Below are 18,614 nucleotides of genomic sequence, written 5' to 3' on the forward strand. Positions count from 1 at the left end.
GAGGGAATTTGGGCCTGTCTAGTTTTATTTTATTGGTAATACCTTTTCTTTCTCAAGATGCGTTTCCATGCATCATCCTAGTCAACCCTGGTTAGGAAAATCCCAACACCCACCCAATCATTCTGGCAGGTGAAGGAATAATCTCAGGGGTGCTGAAAAATCCTTCTGAGGTCACAGGGCTCCAGTTGAAGCTGGGCTCCAGATCACCTGACTTCTGGTTACAGATGGATCTAATGGAGCAGTCCCTCAGCAACACATTTGTTGAATTACAAAGTAGTGTAGCTGTACATCAAAGCCAAAAGCTATAACAAGCTTCTGTGACAGCAATTTCAGGTTGAGTTTCTATTGACCTGTTAGTTGTCTGCTCCTGACTGAGGCATCAACTATCTCACCCTTTCTGTGTACAATGTGGAGTTTCAATAAAGAGCCAGGCAGGGACCATCCATCAGTGTCACCTGCTGTGTCTGGGGACCCTCTTGGAGAGAGGAGTAGAAGAGAAGCAACATGGCCCACAATCCATGAGCTCATATAACATTTGAATTGCCACTCCACAAAACTCAGCTATGTAACTTCCAATGATCATAAATTATTATAAATAATGTGGAATAAATCAAAATTATCAAAAATAATGTGAAGGAAATAAAATTTCTATAAGGTTTACTATCCATCATTATTTAATCTTCCATACTCAGGTCTTTATATCTATTACTTAATCAATCTCTCTTTCTTTCTCTTAGTTTCTCTGTCTCTCTGTCTCTCTCTCTCTGTCTCTCTCTCTCTCTCACACACACACACACACACGCACACACACACGTACACACACACAGTCTATATTAGGCTCAGGTTTGCTGGTATAAATTTATCTTGACTTTCACATAAAGCAAGGCAAATGTTAAGTCCTTCTCCCCATTTGAATCCAAATCAATAATTTTCAAAAGCCTTAATACTAGGAGACAAGCTTCAGAATAATGCTCAGTTAAAAGGCTGCATAACCAGCCTCATTTCCATTGCAATATCTTAAGCTCTGGATTGTTAAACCTTCTGTAGTGGGAATCCTTTGCTTATTATTCCCCTCGTGTGCAGCCTGCATGATCAGCTTCTCAAATGTGAGCTATGCTTTATGCCAAGGTGATCTCAGGCTATTGCACACATTACGCAGATTTTGCATATAGGGGGAATAAATCTCAATGACCCTAAAATTGTTCCATCATAATCAGTTTTCTTTCCTATAACTGTATCTCTCCGAGGACTGTCTGGGGCTTTACTACAACAAATAAGTTAATGTAGAAGAGAAAACAGATGGATTTGATTGCATTCTGGGTTTTTTATAAAGCAATTCATTTTGCAAAGTATTAAGTGAGGTTTTGTCTACAAATTCCCCAACAGAATGAATAAAGAAGGGGACTTTGGATCCCAAAATAGCATGGAAGGACAATAATTAAGTTTCCAGCCAAGTGGCCTAAGAATCTAATCAGTGGCAATAAGATTCCAAATGCTATGCTAATTCTATAATGGTCACTAACTCACTTTATGATCTTGTACATTTCAGTTAACAGCTCCACATTGGGTCGGAGTTTTCATATGCCTCACAGGTTTGATGTAAGAGATATTTATTCAAAGTGAATATGTTACTTTTACTAGCCACTAAAGAGTTTTGTGCCTTGTCCTAAAGAAAAGTTCACGGCTCAGTTCAATTTAAAAATAAGAAATTGTCATCAACCAACCACTTTCATGATTCAAAACTATTTTAAATCTGAAATACTAGGGGTGAGGTTGAGTTTAGACTGGAAGGGAGAAATCCAAAATACCCAGATCCCTTCTCTGAGAAATGTTACATAATCGGCCTTTGCATACATGAGTATTTTCATAACCATTCTACTTCCATGTCCCACTGCTCACACCCATACTGAACTGTGTTGAACAGAGTACATACCTTACCCAAAGAGAACCCAAAATTGATATTGATTGAGATGGGAAAACCAGACTCTGTCTCCTAGAAATTTGAAATTAAAAATCAATGGGCTTTCATCATACATTGCTGGCGCAAAGGTAAAAACGTAAAGTCACTACGAAAAACAGTATGGCAGCTCCTAAAAAAATTAAACATAGAATTACCATATGACTCACCAATTCCGTTCCTAAATATAATTCCAAGCGACTTGGAAAGATATGTCCCACCAAAACTTGTAAACAGAGTTCATATCATACCCTAATACCAAAGCCCAAAAAGGATACTATAAAAAAGGAAAATTACAGGCCAATATTCCTGATGAATACAGAGGCAACAATCCTCAATGAAATACCAGCAAACCTAATTCAACAGCACATTAAAAGGATCACTCATCCTGATCAAGTGAGATTTATCCCTGAATGCAAGAATAGTTCAATACATGCAAATCAATAAATATGATACATCACATTAGCAGAATGAAGGACAAAAGCCATGTGATCATCTCAATAGATGCAGAAAAGGCATTCAACAAAATTCACATCCTTTCATGATTAAAAATTATTGACAAATGAGGTATAGAAGGAATGTGCCTCAACATAATAAAGGCCATATATCACAAACTTACAGCTAACCTCATATTGAACAATGAAAAGTTGAAAGGCCTTCCCTCTAAGATGAGGAACAAAACAAAGACATCCACTGTCATCATGTCTATTCAACATAGTACTAGATGTCCTAGCCAGAGAAATTAGGCAAGAAAAAGAAATAAAAGGCATCCAAATTGGAAAGGAAGAAGTTAAATAGTCTCTGTTTACAGACAAGATGATCTTGTATATAGAAAACCCTAAACACTTCATCAAAAAAATGTTAGAACTAATCAACAAATTCAGAAAAGTTGCAGGATACCAAATCGACATATAAAAATAAGTAGCATTTCTATACATTAACAATGAACTATCCAGAAAAGAAACCAAGAAAATAATCTCATTTACAATAGCATAGAAAAATGCTTACAAATAAGTTTAATCAAGGAAATGAAAGATGTGTACAATTATAAGTATGAAACATTGACGAAAGAAGTTTTAGGAGATACAAATAAATGGAAAGGTATCCCACGTTCATAGGCTGGAAAAATTAATATCATAAAAATGTCCATACTATCCAAAGTGATCTACAGATACAATGCAATCCCTATCAAAATTTCAGTGTCACTTTTCATAGAAATAGAAAACACAGTTCTAAAATTCATATAGAAAAACAAAAGACCCTGAATTGTCAGGCAATCTTAAGCAAAAAGAACAAAGCTGGAGGCATCACACTACCTGATCCTAAAATCTACTACAAAGCTATCATAATCCAAAAAGCACGGTACTGGCACAGAAACAGACATATAGACCAATGGAATAGAATAGAGAGACCATAAATAAATACACACATTTATGGTAAACTGACCTTTGACAAAAGTGACAAAATCATACAATGGCAAAAAGACAATCTCTTCAATAAGTAGTGTTAGGAAAACTGGATATGCACAAGTAGAAAAATGAAACTGGAACCCATATCACCTCATAGGCAAAAATCAACTCAAAATAAATTAGACTTAAAGGTAAGACCTGAAACTGTAAAACTAGTAGGGGAAAAAAAAAAAACAAAAACTAGAAAGTTTCTTGATGTTGGTCTTGGCAAAGATTTATTGGATAAGACCCCAAAAGCACAGGCAACAACAGCAAAACTAGACAAACGGAACTGCATCAAACTAAAACTTTCTGCACAGCTAGGAAAACAATAAACAAAGTGAACAGATAACCTATAGAATGGGAGAAAATATTTCCAAACCACATAAGGATAAGGAATTAATAAGGAATTAATATCCAAAAATACACAAGGAACACAAACAACTCAATAGCAAGAAAAGAGATAACTTGATCAAAAAATGGACCAAGGACCTGAGTAGACATTTATCAAAAGAAGACAAAAGTGGCCAACAGGTATATAAAAAGGTGCTCAACATCACTAATCATCAGGGAAATGTAAACTAAAATCACCGTGAGATATCATCTCACACCTGTTAGAATGACTATTATCAAATATGGAAGATAATAAGTGTAAACAAGAATGCAGAGAAAAGGCAACTGTGTTATACTGTTGGTGGGAATGTAGATTGGCACAACTATTGTGGAAAACAGTATAGAGATTCCTCAAAAAATCACAAATAGATCTAGCATATGATCCAGCAATTTCACTTCTGGGCAGAAATCAAAAGAAAATGAAATCAGTATGTCAAAGAGATATCTATACTCCCATGTTCATTGCAGCATTATTCACAATAGCCAATAGATACAATCAACCTAAGTGTCCATCAACAAATTAACGAATGGATAAAGAAAAAGAAAATGTGGTGTGTGTGTATGTTTAATATATAATATATATATATATATATTATACACACACACAATGGAATACTATTAGGCCTCAAGAAAGAAAATCCTATCATTTGAGATAACGTGAATGAATCTGGAGGAATATTATGCTAAGTTAAATAAGAGAAATTTCCAATTTTCCAAATTCTCTCAGTACAGAAAGACCATTACTGCATGATCTTACTTATATGTAGAATCTCAAAATATCAAACTCATAGTAGCAGAGAGTAGAATGATGGTTACCAGGAATAGGGGGAGAAGGGTGAGAAATAAGGAAATGTTGGTTAAGAAATACAAAGTTTCTTTTAGACAGGAGGTGTACATTCCTGAGATCTATTGTATAGCATAGTGACTATAACTAATAATAATGTAAATCATCATTATTGATTATAACAATATAAATTATTATTTTGTTGTTGTAATAATAAAAATTGCTAAGTCCATAGATTTTCAGTGTTTTCAACACAAAGATAAGTATGTAAGGTGATGGACATGTTAATTAGTTTATTTAATCATGCCATAATGTATAACATATATCAAAATATATTGTACACATAAATTTGTCACTTTTTTGTTATAAATAAATGCTTATTTTTTAAAAACAATGTTCATAGCAGCATTATTGTTAAAAAACACAAAGTGGAAACAGCCCAAATGTTCATCAGTTGAATGAATACACAAAATGTAGTATATTCATAAATGGACTATTATAATATTTAGCTGTAAAAAGTAATGAAGTACTGTCATGTACTACAACACAGATGATCCTTGAAAACATTATTCTAAGTGAAATCAGTGAGACACACAAGGCCATATATTGTATTACACCATTTATATAAAATGTCCAGGGGAGACAAATTCATAGAGACAGAAATTATATTAGAGGTTGCACAGGGTATGTGGTGGGGAGGTCATTGGGACTAGCTGCTAGCATGTATGGGATTTCTTTCTGGGGTGACAGAAATATTCTGGAATTAGGTAGTGGTGATAACTGGACAACATAATGAATATGCTAAAAACAATGAAGCATACACTTTCAAATGGTGACTCTTAGGTTATATGAAGTATATTTCAATTGTTTAAAATGCTATACTTTTTAAAAAGCAAAAAGATTAAGTCAGGTAGCTATAGACTCTAGACAAGGAACATCTTATAACTTAGAGAACGAGGGTACAATTTGAGGGCATTCATCATGAGCCATATACAAGCTAAACAGAGAAAGTTTTCCTTGCAAACAGAGAAGGAGCAGATACTCAAGACAGCAGCAGAGACAAGACAACTAGTAGCCCCTAGAAAGATGAAGCTCTCCAAGTTCTAGTATGGATCTTTGTGAGGTTCAGCTGAACATCCTGCCCCTGAGAACATACACCCATACCTACTTAATAGATCCCTTATTTTTACTTAAGCTTATACATTTCAATTTGGAAATTTCTCAGAGAACTAAAAATGGAGCTACCATTTGACCCAGCAATCCCATTACTTTTCCTTTATATATCCTAAAGGATTTATTTCCTTTATATATCCAAAGGAAAATAAATTTAGTAATTCTACCAAAAGATACCTACACTCATATGTTCATTGCAGCAGTATTCATAATAGCAAAGACATGGAATCAACTTAGGTGTCCATCAACAGTAGATTGAATAAAGAAAATGTGTTATGTATACACCAAGGAATACTATGCAGTCAAAAAAATAATAAAATTGTGTCTTTTGCGGCAACATTGATGCAGCTTAGCTATTATCCTAAGCAAATTAGTGAAGAAAGAGAAAAACAAATATTACATAATAATCTCTTATAAGTGGGAGATAAACAATGTGTAAAAATGGACATAAATTTGGGAACAACAGACCCTGGGGACTCCAAAAGAAGAGAGGAAGGGAAAGTTGCAAGGACTGAAATACTTCCTGTTGGTACTATGTTCACTATATGGGTGACGAGATCAATGAAAGCCCAAACCTCAGCATCACAAAACATACCATTGTAACAAACTTGCACAAGTACCCCTGAATCTAAAATTTCTTAAAGTATAAATGAATAAAAAATACAAAAGGCAAAAGATGAGAAAACAGAGAGCTTTTCTCTCAAAGTGTAAAGTAATGTGATATATGAAAAGAGACAGGCTTGGTGAATATCCTCCCTAATAGCATCCATGAAAATTAACTTTAATTGATTTGCTATTAAGATTCTACATCCATAACTACTTTGTATAATGATTTACTCAGTAAGGCTGATTTTGCGTCATGAGCTGGCAGGTGCATAGGTACATTTATAGAAGACAGCATAATTTTTTAAAGAATGCTAGAGGATGCCTAAACTCAGCATCACTATTCACTCCTAGGTTCCTAAAGATGGTAATCTCTACATCTTCCAGAGACATGGTTTATGGAAACTAGTACTTGTAAAATCAAGATGTTGCCTGTGAGGTCATTGGACCTTGGCCTAAATCTAATTTGAATAATTACATTTCATTCCACGCTGAGTCAGTAGAGGCTCCTGATTAATAATCAGCATTTGCTACATGCCAGTGAAGTGTTTGCTGCTATAAATAGACAGAGTTAACAATCTAATTAACTATAGGAACTGGCAAGACGAACACTCAACTCAGAGAGAAAGATAGATGACAATATTTTTAAGGTCTGTGAGCACTGAGATGTCCCTGACCCTAATCCATTAGTAGTTATTGTCAAAGGTTACTCTGTTAACCCTCATTTAAAAAAATCTCCTCCAAAAGCTGCTACCGTTTCTTCCTGGGGGCAGAAAATTCAGCAATAAATATTCTGTAATGATACTACAGCACATTGAGACCCCTAGGGATAAACATTACTGTCACTGTCATTCTAACACTTCCACCGATTGATAGTGTACAGCCCTCAGACATGCCCATCCTCTGTGACCAAGTGCGCTAACACTAGTGGCCAGGCAGGAAAAATTCTGCCATTGCCTTTTTCACAATAGTGCTTGTTTCTCATGGAATTTATTTGATGCTTTCCTCTACCCAGTTGTAAAGAAATAAAATCCAGTATAGGGCAGGCCTTTGTGGGCAGAAAGTCTGTTCTATTAAATGATTTATAATCTAAAGTTCACATCCTGATTTCAATTTGAGAGTACCTGAATTTGGTCTACTGTTGAATTGAAATAAACATTTTGACAACAATAGAATTTCCATACTTTTTTTCTTTCATATTTCATTTGCAAAATGTGTCTCCTTCCCTTGTCTTGCTCCCCAACAGAGGATACCCAAGCCCTAGAGTACCAAACCAGCTAAGTTGTGACTTCACTGTTTAGCCAGTCTCTGGCCTTTACAGAGCATCTTAAAGGTGGGATCTTTGTTGTTCACACATTATCTAAATGCATATAGCATCCCAGTGGCTGTGAGCCCAGGTCCTGGGATTCACCTCTACATTTGGCCTTAGACTATATATTTATCTCCTTGCTTACTGCCAAGCCTTTCAACTGAGTAGTCCATATCTGTTGCTTGGGCCTCTGCCTTCAATGCCATGTCAAATGCCACCAGTGGTATTCTAATGACAAAACGTTATTTCCACGGCTTTACTGAAGTATCTGCCACCATCGAACACCTTTTGTATTCTTGAAATTCTTCCTTCTCTTGGGTCAATAACATTTTTTTGTTTCCCTTAACCTTGATTCTAGGGCTGCCAGATTTAGCAAATAAAACTGCAGGACACCCAGTTAAATTTGATTATGTATAAATATGTATTTTATACTAAAAATTATTTGTTGTTTATCTGAGGGTGTACTGTATTTTATCTGACAACCCTACTTGGTGATGATGTATCTCTGCCTCTTTCCCTCCAGGCTTTGGTCTTTGTTCCTACGATTTACTTTATTCTCTGAATTTATCTTTTCTACCACATTCATATCACTTCTAGATCACCTCTCTTTTTCCTCTGAACTTCTTAATAAACACATTCAGCAGTTTTAATGCTTCCTTGTCACATACATTTTCTTCTATTGTCTTAAATTATTATTTGAATATTTCATGTGTTTATTAGTTATCACTGACACTTGATTTTACATTCCTGGAGGTGAGAATTCTTCTTTGTATCTCAAAGCCTATAGCATGGCTTCCATGTGTGGGCTGTCAACAAATATATGAAATTCCCATCTTTGTTCTCTAGTCATCAAAGTAATCTCTCACATGTTTATACAATGCTGCCTGGAAATCCTACTATTACATTCCCTTAGTGTATTCACTCTCCCGTTCTCCCGAATGTTACACCTCTTTCCCTCCTCACTCTTAGCTGAATGACCTTGCTTCCTACACTGCTGGAAAAACTGAACCAATCAGAGAAAAATTCCATGAGCTCTCACTTGTATAACAAACAACCCACCGGTGTCTGCACCCATGTATTCTGCCTTCCTTTCTGTGACAATAGATCACAGTGGAAAAGTGTGCCTTTCTAAGGCTGACTCCTCCCTTTGTTCACTGGATGTCTTCTCCCTCACTGGCTCAAGGATATTACCACAGCAGTTCTCACTCTGTTTGCTTATGTAATCATGTTTCTTCTTTCTATAATGTAGTTACCATTAGCATGCTTTAGTATTTCCCCTTTTAATGAGCAAACAAACCAACCTCCTTCTCCCTTAACATCAAATTACCCTCCAGCTACCACACTATTTTTCTGCCCCTTTAATAACTAAACTCCTCCAAAAGGTGTGTACTTTGACTCCACTTTCTCTCTTGCTATCTTCTCTTGAACCTACTGCCATCAGGTTCTTTTCCCACCCACACCTGAACTGTTTGTGTCAAGGTTACTTATTAATTACCTCCAAATTGCTATACTAAACAGAAACAACTTAGACTTCACCTAACTCAATCAGTCAGCAGTATGTGAACTGAGAGCATTGCTTTAGCAACCATCCCTCTCTCTTCTGTGTAATAAGTTTTGAAACATTTTTGAAATGGTATCTTTCCTCAGCTTCTACATCACCATTCCCTTTTGGTTTTCCTTATTCCTCATTAGCTGTTCCTCCTCAGTCTCTTCTGCCCATTACTTTTCATTTTCCTGATCCCCAAAAGGAGGAATGCTCCAGGGCTCAAACCCTGAACCTATTTTAAAAATCTATACTCACCCTCTGCTGATCTCATCCAATCTAATGGACTTAAATACTTTGTATATGCTAATGACTCCCAAGATTTTATCTCTATCCTGGGCCTTTTCCTTGAACTCCAGACTCATTTTTCCATTTGTTTACATAACATCTCTACTTGGAAGTCTATGATAAATCTCAAACTGAAATGTCCAAAACTAAATGGTTTCCCCACCCTTACCCCAAACCTGCTGCTCCCACCTTAATAACTCTTAAATCTGTTCTATTAATAGCTGCACATATCAAAAACCTTGGAGCCATTTTTGACACCTCATTTTCTCTCACATCCCACATCCAAATTAATCATAAAATCCTGTCAGTTCTACCCTCAAAATATGTTCAGAATCTGACCATCCTCACTAACTCCATCTCTTACGTACCTTATTATAACAACCTTTGCCAACTTTCATCCTTTTCTCTCTCCCATCTATTCTCCACACTGCAACCACAATGATCCTTTTAAAACATATCCGGTCATTCCTCTGTGCAGAACCCTCCAACGGCTTCCCATCTTGTAGTAAAACCAAAACTCCTGTTGTTGGTCTGCAAGGTCCACGTGATCGGGCCTCCTATAACTTTCTAACCACCAATCCACCCCTCTTCCACACTGGCTTCCTTCCTGTTTTTCGAAGGTCTCAAGAAAACTTTCATACTTTTTATTTGCTATTTCCTTAGCCTGAAATAATCTTTCCCTAGATACCCATCACTTCCTTCTCAGCTCTACTCAAAAGTTACCTTATCACAGAGGCCTTTCCTGACTACCCTATAACATCCTTCTATCCCCTCCTCCCACCCCATAATTACCACCCCTACTATTCTGCTGAATTTTCTCCTTGGCAATTTCACGTCAAGATAGAAGTTTGTTTTCTTACTATATATTTCCCCCACTAGAATGTAAGCTATGCCTGAACAGGTATTTGGTCTGTTTTGTCACTGCTGTAAGTCTACACTTAGACCCATGCCTAGCCCCTGGCAAGCATTCAACAAATATTTTTGTATACATAAATAATTGGAACTGTATACTGAATACATTAATCTTTCAGCTGAAGGGTTCTAAAAGATTCACATGCTTAGGTATCAGAAAACCAAGGTTCGTTCGTCCCTTTATTCATTCAACAAATACATATTGAACATTTACAATGGGCCAAGTGTTTTCCTAAGCACTATACAGTGGAGTATGTAGAGTGGGAAAGAGAGGAGTACTATCTCTAATATTTATCAGCTGTGTTGTCTCTGGCAAACAAACAGCTTCTCTAAATTTTGCATTGATCAGCAACATTAGATCAAGAAAACTATCCACTTTGTAGGATTATTGAGAAGAACAAATAATATAGTGTTTTTACCTGAATGTGATTTGTAAACATTCAAGTGCTACACAAATGTAAATTATTACTGATTCTCAAAACAACATTATATGGCAAATAGGGCAGTAATTTTGCAATAGTCTCATTTTTTTCCCACCTTTATTTATTTATTTATTTATTTTTAATTATTATTATACTTTAAGTTCTAGGGTACATGTGCATAACGTGCAGGTTTGTTACATATATTGGTGTGCTGCACCCACCAACTCTTCAGCACCCATCAACTCGTCGTTTACATCAGGTATAACTCCCAATGCAATCCCTCCCTCCCCGCCATGATAGGCCCTGGTGTGTGATGTTCCCTTTCCCAAGTCCAAGTGATCTCATTGTTCAGTTCCCACCTATGAGTGAGAACATGCGGTGTTTGGTTTTCTGTTCTTGCGATAGTTTGCTGAGAAAGATGGTTTCCAGCTGCATCCATGTCCCTACAAAGGACACGAACTCATCCTTTTTTATGGCTGCATAGTATTCCATGGTGTATATGTGCCACATTTTCTTAATCCAGTCTGTCACTGATGGACATTTAAAAAAAAACTCAGAAAGGATGAATGATTTGTCCCCCAGTCATACAGTTAGTAAGTAGCAGAGCCAGAGCTGCATCTCAGGTCTGTGGGCCAGCATCCTAGTCCTAGTTCCATGGCACGTCCTCTTTAAATAGTTCAATTTATGTTGCATGAATTAATGAAATTATGCTTATGGAGCCCATTTAACATCTTTGGCAAAAGATCCAGAGAAGCATTTGCATTTGTTTCACAGGGTTGCCATAACTAAGTACCACAAACTGGGTGGCATAAAAACAGAAATTTATTCTCTCACAGTCTGATATCAAGATATCAGCAGGGCCATGCTCCCTCTGAAAGTTCTAGGGAAGAATGGTTCTTAGCTTACTTCTCGATTCTAGTGTTTGCCCACAGTCCTTGGCATTCCTTTGCTCATACATGAACTACTCTAATATCCACCTCCATGATCACATGGTATTCTCCCTGTGTCTGCGTGTTTGTGTGCAAATTACCTCTCTTTCAGGAAACCAGCTATTGTATTAGGGTCCACTCTACTCCAGTATGACCTTATCATAGCTTGATTACATCCGCAAAGACCCTATTTCCAAATTAAGGTCACTTTCACAAGTACAGGGGTCTAAGACTTAAACATCTCTTTTGGGGGGATACAATTCAACTCACAACAGTATCTCAAAGGTCTAAAATCATATCCCAAAGAACAAGCCAGAAGAAGAAGTTAACATTGTTGGAAAGTATGCACGTCCAAAGACAGTCCAGCTGTGCATGGAAGAGACACAAACCAGAGTTTCCCTTGCAATTGACAAACAAGTAAAAAGAGAATCAACCTAAAGCCATGGAATTGTCATTTTGGTGAAAAAGAGTTTGGCAAAATGCCCTGATTTCCCTGAGAGGCAAATTGATTCATAAAGTAATCTACCTTAATCGGCATTATATAATCCCGCTAAAGGACGTGCAATAAAAGCAGTGATGCAAGCAGGGCAGAGCTCAGGGAGGAATCTTGCCCTACATTGTTATGCAGCACTACTGCGAAGCTGGCACACCTTTCTCCTTGCGCTGCCTCTAACACCTCACCCAGCAACTAACCCAGTTTAGTCAGACCTTCCAACGTTAAGGGAGGTTCTATATTTAGACAATGTTCCCTACCTGAGGATGAACTGTACTGGTTGCAGTGTCACACCTTAACATAGCACTGTTCCTAACCTTTGTTTGTTGGGGGAAACCAGTAGCCTTCTCTGGCACATGAACTTAAGATAGTTTTAGAGGTAGACCGAAGCTCATCTAATTCAACTCCTTTTTACAGCATCCAACTGCAGGCTTTGGAGCCACTGCCTGGGTTTGAACCATAGTCCCAACACTTTCTAGCTCTGGGACTGTGGTTCTTACCATAGTGTGTCTGTGGACTAGTTCCTCAACCTCTCTTTGCCTCATTTTTCTCATCTCTAAAATGCAGACAATAGTAGTATTTACCTCAAAAGGCATTTGAAATGATGAGTAGGTCTATGTAAAGCACTAAAACAGTGCCTGGCACATAGTAAATTCAAAAGAAACTTTAGCTATTACTATTTTTATTGTTTCAGATGTGCACACTAAGGCTCAGAGACACGATATGAGCTGCCCAGGTTAACCAGCAATTTAGTACACACTCAGACCTGGAATTTGTCCACTGGGGCACTACCCTCTTATTTGGTCTATAGTTAGCATACTTAGAGTAGCTCTTTTGAGATGGATAAGAAAAGTAGGAGTCATGCCTCACCAGTTCTATCACTCTGGACTTAATTTGTTTCTCAGACTGTATAATTGTCACTGTGAAATTTTGGGGATGGTCCTGTGAGGATGAGATAACAACAATAACAACAAGTTAACTGGAGAGGTATGAGATGAAAGGCAAGAAAACAACTTAGTGGCCATTACAATAGTCCAGCTGATAAATAATTAGATGAGAAGGGAAGAAAGATTGGGGAAATTAAGTTTATTTAAAAAGTCATAATAAATGAATGTGGCTTATTACTAGCAAAAAGTGCAAGGCCAGCCAAAATATAAGTGCCTTCCCTGATAAGAGCATGAAGGAGGACTATAGGCATGCATGACTGGTTTGGTAAAAGCATGTGATTACTTCAACCAGTTAGAAGTTAGGAGTAATGTAGAACTGCTGGGATACCTAAGTGGAATCATGTGAGATTTCAGCAACTATTTAAATCACATGAGGAATGCAAAGCAGGGGAGGGGGACTGTAGGAGAATTTACCCCTTCATTCTGCATCTGTGCAAGAGGGTGGTAACAACTGAGGGTTGACAAGCCCAAGAAAGCACCCTGATCTACACAGCACAGGAGAGCCTTGTGTGGCACCAAATACCAGGAATATCTTGGGGAAAGGGACAGATGAATTTTCCTTAGGAAAAGGAAGGAAACTAATATTTTAAAAATATCTCTGTGCTCCAGGCATGTCAGTTCATCTAATCAAATTCTTGGGCCCCGTGCCAGATCTCAAATTACAAAGGAGTTTAAATGGGGCTGCCCCCACTTTATAAAGAAGAAGAAGTATTGATAGAAACTGGTAGGTGATTGGATGTGGGGATAAAGGGAAATGAGTCCTTGAGGATGATGCCCCAACTTCTGATGAGCAGTTTGCATTAAAAAGTCAGGAAATAACAGGTGCTGGAAAGGATGTGGAGAAATAGGAACAATTTTACACTGTTGGTGGGATTGTAAACTAGTTCAACCATTATGGAAAACAGTATGGCGATTCCTCAAGGATCTAGAACTAGATGTACCATATGACCTAGCCATCCCGTTACTGGGTATATACCCAAAGGATTATAAATCATGCTGCTATAAAGACACATGCACATGTATGTTTATTGCGGCACTATTCACAATAGCAAAGACTTGGAATCAACCCAAATGTCCATCAGTGACAGACTGGATTAAGAAAATGTGGCACATATACACCATGGAATACTATGCAGCCATAAAAAAGGATGAGTTTGTGTCCTTTGTAGGGACATGGATGCAGCTGGAAACCATCATTCTCAGCAAACTATCACAAGAACAGAAAACCAAACACTGCATGTTCTCACTCATAGGTGGGAACTGAACAATGAGATCACTTGGACTCTGGAAGGGGAACATCACACACCGGGGCCTATCATGGGGAGGGGGAAGGGGGGAGGGATTGCATTGGGAGTTATACCTGATGTAAATGACGAGTTGATGGGTGCTGACAAGTCGATGGGTGCAGCACACCAACATGGCACAAGTATACATATGTAACAAACCTGCACGTTATGCACATGTACCCTAGAACTTAAAGTATAATAATAATAAAAAATAAAAATTAAAAAAAAAAGCATTTCACATTCACTTCTGATTCTTTTAAAATACCTGAAGAGACTAGTAATCACAATAGCAGATATTTATTGTTCATACCCACTTTCTTATTTAGTCCTGAAAACATCTCTAGTAGGTAAATTTATTCTTGTCTTTATTTTACAGATAAAAGAATCAAGATTCAGATCACAGAACTCTGGTTTCCTAACACCATATTATCAGCACTTCAAGTCTGTCAGGGTCATGGCAACAAGTCTTGAGGGGAAAGAGAACCAAATATGGCAGTAACCAAGGAAGCCACACCCAGAGGAACTTGGCTTCAAAATGCCACATCCAACTGGTAGGATAAGGAAAAAGTTCCAGCTTCACTCTGTTCATAGTTTGTCTATGTTTGGTGTCCTCAGAATGTGGGCCTTTGGCAAAATACAAAAACAAACTAATGGTCCATCAACAGATGAATAAAGAAAATGTGATACATATACACAATAGAATAGTATTCATCTTTTAAAAAAGAAGGAAATTCTGTAATTTGCCACAACATGGATGAACTTGGAGGCATTATGTTAAGCGAAATAGGCACAGAAATACTACTTGCTCTCACGTCTATGTGGAATCCAAAAAAGTCAAATCCATAGAAGTAGAGAGTAGAATGGTGGTTACCAGGTGGTATGGAGTGCAGAATGGGGAGATATTGATCAAAGGGTACAAAGTTTCAGTTAGACAGTGGGGAAGGTTTTCAAAATCTATTGCTTAGCATGGTGACCATGGTTAGTAATAATAATAACATATATTTTTAAATTGCTAAAAGAGTAGATTTTAAATGTTCTCATTGCAAAAAGTGTTAAGAACGTAAGGTGATTGATATGTTCATTAGTTAGATATAATCATTCCACAATGTATACATGTATCGAAATATCACATTGTACCCCATAAATATATATGATTATTATTTGTCAATTAAAAATAAAACTTTGAAAAAAAATAATGTGGGCCTTTGGAATATCCTAAAGCAAATTCATTCATTCATTCACAAATATTTTTTAGCGCATACTACTGCCACACTGGCCCTGTTCTAAAGGCTGGGGATACAGTCTAGGACAACACAGACAAGGTCCCAATGTTTTGGCATTTACAGAAGAAAACAGATAATAAGCAAGTAAACAAAGAAGATACTTTCAGACAGTGACAACATTCTACAAAGAAAGTAAATCTGAGGCAACTGGTGCAGGGAATGTGAGAGACTATTCAGCGTCACGAGGAGGGTGGATCAGAGAATGCACTTTCATCTACATGGTTCAGGAGAGTCTTGTGTGGGAAAAGAAGTGAGTTTTGCTAAGATCTGAGCAGAGCACTTTCCAGGGAAAGAGAAGAGCAGATACAAGACCAAGTTGGAGTCTACGGAAGGACAGCAGGATATAAAGCTGGAGAGATAGACAGGGACCAGTCTATGTAGGTTTTAGCATGTTAAGAGGTTTAGACTTCATTCTAAATTCAAAGGAAAACCAGTGCAGTGGTTTAGGTGCAATAGTTATTTGATTTATGTTTTTAAAAGATTCCTGTGGCTGCCACATACAGAATGGATTGCAGGTGGCCCAAATGATAGCCAGGAGAATAGTTAGGAGACTATTCTATAGCCTAAAATGACGTATGCTAGTGGGTTGGATAAGGGTGAAAGTAGTGGAAATGAAAAGTAGATGGAAGTGGACGAATACAGCATATCCCATATTTTGGGCAGAAAGCTAATGGACTAGATGTGGAGAGAAGCAGAAAAAAGGGGCTCATGAATGGAGTCATGTTGCAATATATTTGCATTAATCATCTGCTAGACCAGCACTTTCTAGAATACACATATTTTAACCATGACCTATAGTAAATAATGCATCATGACCCAGGATACAATATGTAATAGAAACAAACCATCATGAGAGAACATTGATTTTTACCACACATGGTACACTCTGAATAGATCCGGTTTCTGGCCCCACCACTACCACTATCACCTTTTTTTTCAAATTCCGATCACAACTGATTAAATTGATTTCATGACCTAACAGTGGGTCATGACTCACAGTTTGAAAATCTATGCTGGGCCAGACACAGTGCCTCTGTCTGTAATCCCACACTTTGGGAGGCTGAGGTGAGACAATCGCTTGGGTCCAGGAGTTCGAAATCAGCCTGAGCAACATGGTGAAATCTAGTTTCCACAAAACAAAACAAAACAAAAAATCAGCCAGGTGTTGTGGCATGTGCCTGTAATCCCGCTCACTCAAGAAGCTGAGGTAGGAGGATCTCTTGAGCCCAGGATGCCGAGGCTTCAGTGAGCTGAGATCACGCCACTGCACTCCAGCCTGGGTGACAGAGTTAGACCCTGTCTCAAAAAACAAAAGAAAATCTATGCTGAAAGGTCACAGAAGATTGTTTTATAGGTCTGAGTGTACGTTTTTCCTAAACCTCCTTTCTCAGAAAGTTTATGCTTCTCTAGCCTCACTCTGTGTGGTTTGCTATGATTTGCATGCATTTGAACTCTCTACATCTGTATAAAGCATTCATTGCTTGTAGTTTCTCAAAGGATGCTTTTAACTCAAGTGTTAGTCCATCTGTTAAGACCTATTTATTGCTTTTAAAGAGAAAAAATTAAAAGCAAATTAGGAATTCTGGGCTCACACTAACCAGGATATTTTTTTCCTTTTGTAAAACCCTTCCATCTGTCTGCCCTCTTTTGGACATAACTCAAATAGGAGCACACATCTCATCAAATCAAATGTGGGTGCTGTCGAAAAGTCTGCCAAAATATCATGCCATTTGCTTTTTTAAAAAAGAAGAATTAAAATCAGATTTAACATAATGAACTGTTTGTTTTGTTGCTTTTCTTTCCATCCATTACAGAAACATAGGCTTCAATTTACTACATGTAGGTTTATACGGTGGCCTTCTGGGGTATTCCCAAAGTACCCTAAGATAAACTGGACAGCACAGTTTTGCTGGGGCAAAAATTAGCAGTAGAGAAACAAACTATTGCAGGAGGACAGAGAGAACCAAGGGGTCTAGCTCTGAACCCCATAAGACAGAAACCCCAGGGTGAGGGCAATTACCCCATCTGGCTTTTCTCTCTCCTGCAGAGCCTAGCCCAGAGGAGTTTGCTCAGTACCCTGGCAGGTCATTTAATCTTTGACTAGTTCTTCTTGACCTAACCTTGTGATTTAAAATAACAGCTGTCTAACTACTCTTCCAAAGATCTTCTGAGAATAATCAGGAATTAAAGAATCACATATAAGAAGATAAAGGAACCTAACAGCTACTGCCCAGTTATCAGACAAAAAGCCCTGAAGTCTCTTGGACAGCCTCTCTGGCAAAGATGGGTGATCTCATGGTCTCAGGACTATGATTCCCCCATAGCCAAGGATGCTATAGCCTTAAAAACCTGCAGTGGTGGCAGGTGCTATGCAATGGTTAAGAGCAAAGATTCTGGTCAAGTAGACCCTGGTATTAAAATTCTGGCTCTACCATTTAGCTCCGTTTGACCTTGAACAAATCACATAATGTCTCTAAACCTCAGTTTTCTCATTAGGATGTTGGGAGATTAAATGAGAATAAATCATACAGAGCACTTGGCAAACCCTCTGGGAAAAATGAAACACACAAATGGTGGATGCTATTGTTATTGTTACTGCTGTTATTATTATTATGAAAGCCACTCAAGTATGTTATAGGGGTAAAGCAATAAAAATGTGAAGTCTGTAAAAAAGGAAAGAGGTGTGCTTAAGATAAATATAATGAAAAAAGCCATATGCTTAGATTTGAAAAGCAATGACACAATACAAAATAAGGGACTGATGAAGCTGAAAATTATTTTAAATGGGGTATTTAGTAAGAACTGCTTTCCTGAATCAGCTTAATGTCTTAATGGTTGGGTCCT

At 37.6% G+C, this 18,614-nt stretch overlaps 1 protein-coding gene and 1 long non-coding RNA gene across 3 annotated transcripts in view; one reads left to right on the forward strand and one right to left on the reverse strand.

Annotated features, from left to right (window-relative positions):
* The window catches only part of LOC144330299 (uncharacterized), a 523,359-nt gene that overhangs the window by 417,257 nt on the left and 87,488 nt on the right, over positions 1-18,614 (reverse strand). The window contains exon 4 of one of the 2 annotated variants that reach the window (XR_013396342.1): positions 15,775-16,892. The exons of the other annotated variant lie outside the window; for it this stretch is intronic. The gene's annotated coding sequence lies outside the window, so the exon portion shown is untranslated. Of the gene's footprint in view, positions 1-15,774; positions 16,893-18,614 lie in introns of those variants that run through there. 2 annotated transcript variants of the gene reach the window in all.
* LOC144330300 (uncharacterized) overlaps positions 1-18,614 on the forward strand; it is a 116,474-nt gene that overhangs the window by 22,233 nt on the left and 75,627 nt on the right. Inside the window, exon 3 of the long non-coding RNA XR_013396349.1 lies at positions 14,864-15,038. This is a non-coding gene — a long non-coding RNA (uncharacterized LOC144330300). The remainder of the gene's footprint in view (positions 1-14,863; positions 15,039-18,614) is intronic.

This window comes from Macaca mulatta, chromosome 7 (assembly GCF_049350105.2).
Source record: "Macaca mulatta isolate MMU2019108-1 chromosome 7, T2T-MMU8v2.0, whole genome shotgun sequence".
In the NCBI taxonomy this organism is placed as follows: domain Eukaryota; kingdom Metazoa; phylum Chordata; class Mammalia; order Primates; family Cercopithecidae; genus Macaca; species Macaca mulatta.